General features: G+C 43.3%; 1 pseudogene; it reads left to right on the top strand.

The window, feature by feature from the left end:
* The first annotated feature begins 5958 nt into the window (after positions 1 to 5958).
* Positions 5959 to 6076, top strand: LOC126458891 (5S ribosomal RNA; annotated as a pseudogene).
* The last annotated feature ends 391 nt before the right edge of the window (positions 6077 to 6467 follow it).

Below are 6467 nucleotides of genomic sequence, written 5' to 3' on the forward strand. Positions count from 1 at the left end.
AGTTGTTTGTGCCCTGCTTCCTCTAACAGTCTTTGAATTACTGCAACAGTGAAGCTTTTGTTATTCGTTGCCCTGTAATTTTTAATTTGTGCCCGAGTCATTTCGATGGCGTTAAAGTGGCAGTGGTATGGTGGAAGCCTAAGAACTCTGTGGCCGTGTTCAATAGCTACCTCGTGCACAACATACTGTTGAGACTTTGGCTTATTTTACTTTACTATTCCCATGATCTCTGCCTTACGTAAATCGTCCTGAATTTTCGCGTTGTAGCGATTCAACAATTCAACAATGTCGGCTTTTTCTTTGCCATCGTTGGATAATAGCTGAGTGGTATGGGGTATTATCCATTACAATGACAGACGGCCGATTTAATTTAAGTTTTCCTATAGTTGCCCCTTGAACCACTTCAGGAAACGATCGTGGTTCATCTGCTCGTGGTAGTCATTTGTTTTCCTCGATTTGTAAACGAGGAGACAGTTAGGCACGAAACTAGATGCAGTTCCAGCATGAAAGAAAATAATGCTTGCTCCCTTTCCCACCGGAACTTCCTCATATGCTGTCATCTGCCCGATCTTTTCTGACAGAATGAGCTTCGTTTATCCAGGTTTCATCGAGCCACACAATTTCTTCAAACTGCACTGTAACTATAGCTATCAAAAATCGACAACGTCATGCTACGGTGTCGCCTCTCTCCATTATAATTTTCTGTCCATTAATTTTTTTATAGCGAAAACCGAGGGCTCTGACAACCGTTAACAAAGACTCATTGCTGCCACTGAATAACTCTACCTCGCGAAGAGTAACGCACGGTTTTTTAAGAGTTGGACATTATTTTCTCTCATAATGTCCATATACGTGGTGGCGTGTTTATTGCAGTAAAGAAATTCGATAAAATCTAGCGAGGTTATCACGGATTCCGAATGTAAATTAATCTGGGTGAAATTGAGTGTCAAAGAATGGTCAAAAATGGTGATCGGATTCTTTTACAGACCACCTGTTTCAGGATCTGTAGCTGTAGAGCGTTGCAGACAGAACTTGCAGAATATAATTAGTAATTTCCTGTCATACCGTTGTAACAGGGGGTGACTTCAACTTGCCAGGTATACATTGGGAGTGTTATGCCATCAAAACTTGTGACAGAGACTGGGAATTCGTGTGGCATTGCCCGAAAATTGCCTTGAGCAGATAGTACGAGAACCAACTCGTGAGGGTAAGGTCTTAGACCTCCTGGCAACGAACAGACCTGAACTTATCGAATCAGTTAACGCAGAGGAAGTTATCGATGATGATTAGGCTGACAGCATCTATGATGACGGGTCCTACAAGGAATGTTAAGAAAAGTAAGAAGATATATTTGTTCAGCAAGGGTGACAGAATGCAAATCTCAGAATATGTCAGCAGTCACCATCAAATATTCGGTGATGAGGACGAAGATGTGGAGACCAAATGGAAAAAATTCAAAGGCATCGTTCAATATACCCTAGACAAGTATGTTCCGAATAAGGTCTTGAGGGATAGAAAAGATCCACCACGGTTTAATAGCCGTGTTAGAAAAGCGCTACGTAAACAAGGAGCACTTCATCTCAGATTCAAAGAGATCTCTAGCTGACAAACGGAAGCTGAACGAAGCGAAAATGAGCGTAAGGAGAGCAACGAGACAACCGTTCAACGATCTTGAAAGTAAGACGTTGTCAACCGACCTGAGTAAAAACCTTAAGAGATTCTGGTCGTACGTAAAATCAGTAAGTGGGCCAAAATCATATATTTATTCTCTCAGAGACCACATCGGCATCGAAACGGGTGATAACAGAGAGAAAGCCGAAATACTGAATTCTATCTTCCGAAGTTGTTTCACCGCGTAAGATCGTAACACTGTCCCTCCCTTCAATCGTCGTACAAACGTCGAAATGGCAGATATTGAGATAACCGATCGCGGAATTGAAAAGCAGCTACAATCGCTTAGTAGTGGAAAGGCGTCAGGACCAGATAAGATACCTATAAGAGTCTATAAAGATTATGCGGAAGAACTTGCTCCCTTCTAGCAGTAATTTATCGTAGATCGCTTGCGCAACGAAATGCACCTGGAAAAGCTACCACTGGAAAAAAAGCGCAGATCATTCCCGTTTTTAAGAAAGGCCGTAAGACAGACCCACGCAATTATAGATCTTTATCTTTCACGTCAATCTGTTGTAGAATTAAGGAACATGTTTTTGGAAAATGAACATCTCCTTTATAAAAATCAACATGGATTCCGCATACAGAGATCCTGCGAAACTCAGCTCGCTCTGTTCCTCCATGAGATAAACAGCGCAATGGACAACGGCGCTCGGGTTGATGCTGTGTTCATTGATTTCTGTAAGGCATTTGGCACCGTCCCGCGTTGCCGTTTAATGAAAAAAATACGAGCTTACAGAGTGTCGGAGCAGACTTGCGTTTGGATTCAAGACTTTTTTGCAGACAAAACTCAACACGTCGTTCTTAACGGAACAAAATCGACAGATGTAAAGATAATGTCCAGAGTACCACAGAGAAGTGTGATAGGACAGTTGCTGTTTACGATATATATAAATGGGCTAGTAGAAAGCGTCGGATGCTCTTTAAGGCTATTCGCAGATGATGCAGTTGTCTGTACCAAAGTAGCAACGCCAGAAGAAGTTGCAGAACGACCTTCAGAGGATTGATAAATCTTGCAGGCTCTGGCAGTTGACCCTGAACGTAAATAAATGTAACATATTGCGCATACATAGGAAAAGAAATCCACTACTGTACAGCTACACTATTGATGACAAACAGCTGGAGACAGCGTCTGCCATAAAATATGTAGGCATAACTATCCAAAGCGACCTTAAGTGGAATGACCACATAAAACAGATAGAGGTGAAACGTCCCCTTTGAAAAATTATGAATGACTGTGCTGGTAATCTTCTACGTTATTTGATTTTCAAACAGCTGAGCAAAACTCAACGTACTCAGACAGTTTTCTCTTTACTTATTCTGATCATCACTAAACTGACGCACAATATTTTTAGCGCAACGCTATCTGACTTTCAATAATTCCTACAAAAGAATGGCCCTGACTAACAATAACCTATGCCGCGCGGGATTAGCCGAGCGGTCTAAGGGCGTTGCAGTCATGGACTGTGCGGCTGGTCCCGGCGGAGGTTCGAGTCCTCCCTCGGGCATGGGTGTGTGTGTTTGTTCAAATATGGTTCAATTGGCTCTGAGCACTATGGGACTTAACTTCCGAGGTCATCAGTCCCCTAGAAATTAGAACTACTTAAACCTAACTAACCTAAGGACATCACACACATCCATGCCCGAGGTGTGTGTGTTTGTCCTTAGGATAATTTAGGTTAAGTAGTGTGTAAGCTTAGGGACTGATGACCTTAGCAGTTAAGTCCCATAAGATTTCACACACATTTAACAGTAACCTATACTTTTCATGAATCACTTACCTCACAAAAATCTTCGTTACTCGAACTACTGCAATACAGTGAGCGCCAATCCTGCTAGCTAAATAATTCACTAACTTCTGATAGGCATAGTTAGCAAATGAAAGATTTTGGTAGATAACAAACAATGTATTTACCTTAGTAGCGTTCAAAAGTCATAATATATATATAATTTTGTGATATCAAATTAAACAAATTTCTTTTTTCTGATGGACAACGTCCAGATCGTCCGCTCAAACCTCTGGCATCTCCCTCCCCACATCCACCACTGCTGGCGGCTCACCTCCAACTGCCCAAAGCTACGCGCTGTTCACATCCAGCTGTCCAACACTACAATAGCGAATATTCCAAGAATACGAACTAGCCACAGACTGCACACAGCACAGTCAGTGATTTTCATACAGAGCGCTACGTGGCGTTACCAACATAAAAACCTAAACAGCCTACTAACAGAGGGAAAAGCAGACACCCGACTCGTATCATCGAAATAATCTTAAGGAAATGTAACTCATCCACGAAAGAAGTGGCTTATAAGGCGCTTGTTCGCCCGGTTCTTGAATATTGTTGATCTATCTGGGATCCATATCAGGTAGGAGTGATACGGGAGATTTTGAAGATCCAACGAAGAGCGACGCGTTTCGTCACAGGATAGTTTAGGTGGCGAGAGAGCGTTCCGGATATGCTAAACAAACTCCACTGCAGATGTTGACACGAGAGGCGTGGTGCATCACAGAGAGATTTACTATTGAATTTTCGGGACACCACTTTTCAGGAGGAGCCGGACAGTACATTATGTCCCCCCACGTACTTCTCACGTATTGACCACGAGGAGAAAATTTGAGAAATTACAGCCAACACAGAGACTTACCGACAATCATTCTTCCCACGCGTTCGAATGGGACAGGGTTGGAGGGATCAGATAGCGGCATCGGATGTACTCTGCGCCACACACAATTAGGTGGCTTGCGGAGTATGTCGTAGATGTAGGTGAAAAGCATCTTGTTGAAAAGAGTCCAAGTTTGTTACATGTGGTTCTGACCATTTCTTCTTTCCGGGTTTCCGCAGTTTGGATGAACTTCTCCTTCTGCACAGTATTCGACGATAGTATTTTTGTATATCTTCTAGGCACCTGCAGTTCTTTCGACTACCTTCGCCAGAGGCAAAAGAATTGCACCATTCTTCCTCTCTTTGTCGAAATATTCTCGCACCGAGCACACAAACCCAAGTGATGACCACGCGAAACATATGTAGATCGCTGGCTGAACTTCCCGTTTATCAGCCACAATTTTTTGCACACTTCCACTGCAAGCTTTAGACATTTTGAAGCAGAAAATAAACTCCACGCACACAGAAAAAAAGCACACAACGAAACGAACTGCAGCTGTTTACGTCATCGGCCGCGAGCATCGTCTACAATTGGCTACAGTAGCTGTTACCTGTAGTGGCAGAGAGATCTGACAACGGTGAACGGTACAGGAGGTACGGCCAACCGCTTTCTATAATAGGCTGCAGCTGTGGAACAGTTAGACGTCAATCACTTTGTTATTCCGAATCGTGTAGCCAGTGAGAGTGGGACGAGGCGCGAGGCACTGGCACTTGCCAGTAGCCAGACCACAACAGCTGATGGACCGATGGATCGCCAGGAGACAACGACACACCACGTTGTCTTCTCAGAGACTCCAGTTAAAATCACATGTCAGGTTCGTGGAGCCATTACTATCAAACAGGTGTTACTGTCGGGGCTAATGACCGATCCTATTAGCACAACAGCATAGGAATAGGACGCTACCACTGTTTTTAAAACTGCCCTAGTAGAATCAAAAGTTTTTACTACCGCGGACGATTTTAACTGTAATGTTTCACAGTTCCACTTCAGTATCTTACGATTTATGCTGAAGATAGTTGATTTTGCGCTAAATGCACTGAACTTCAGCGTACGGCCATATTTCTCGATGCCAATGCAGTCACTGATACTACTCTATTCAGAACTTCCTTTTTCAAATGTTACCTTAACTGAGAACTACCAGTGAGCAGCTAGGGAGTCTGCTGGAGTCGACTTGCAGAATAAAGCGCTAAGAAGGCATCGCAAATTAAATGAAGTATAACACCATCACAGAACTGTGACCAGCTACGTTTGCCGGCCGATGTGGCCGAGCGGTTCTAGGTGCTACAGTCTGGACCGCGAGGTTCGAATCCTGCCTCGGGCATGGATGTGTGTGATGTCCTTAGGTTAGTTAGGTTTAAGTAGTTCTAAGTTCTAGGGGACTGGTGACCACAGAAGTTGAGTCCCATAGTGCTCAGAGCTATTTGAACCAGCTACGCGAATGCATAAACTGAAATAGTTCTTCACTTCACACTGCCTATTTTTGTTTCTTTGATAGTTAACTTTCAAGCTTACGTCTGGAACACATTTGTAACTTTCTAAAGACTAGATAACAACTAGTATCTTTTGTTCTAATGTAGATTGGGCTTTACTTCTTATGAATTGAGAATCGTCTTCCAACATTCTGGCAACGGCCTTGCCGCAGTGGATACACCGGTTCCCGTGAGATCACCGAAGTTAAGCGCTGTCGGGCGTTGTCGGCACTTGGATGGGTGACCATCCAGGCCGCCATGCGCTGTTGCCATTTTTCGGGGTGCACTCAGCCTCATGATGCCAATTGAGGAGCTACTCGATCGAATAGTAGCGGCTTCGGTCAAGAATACCATCTTACGACCGGGAGAGCGGTGTGCTGACCCCACGCCCCTCCTATCCGCATCCTCCACCGAGGATGACACGGCGGTCGGCACTCGTGGCCTGAAGACGGAGTGAGTGCTTCCAGCAATGTTATCTGGGATGTTGCATTCAAAGCTGAAGTTAGTGTGGTGTGACAGAACAAATATTTATAAATATATTATTTAATATATTATTAATATTACATTACATATATATTATATAATATTTTAAATAATATAAATATTATTTTATCGTTTCAACTGTTATAATTTCTTAGACTTTCTCGGCGATTCGTTGTTATC

This window comes from Schistocerca serialis, chromosome 2, assembly GCF_023864345.2.
Source record: "Schistocerca serialis cubense isolate TAMUIC-IGC-003099 chromosome 2, iqSchSeri2.2, whole genome shotgun sequence".
Lineage (NCBI taxonomy): Eukaryota > Metazoa > Arthropoda > Insecta > Orthoptera > Acrididae > Schistocerca > Schistocerca serialis.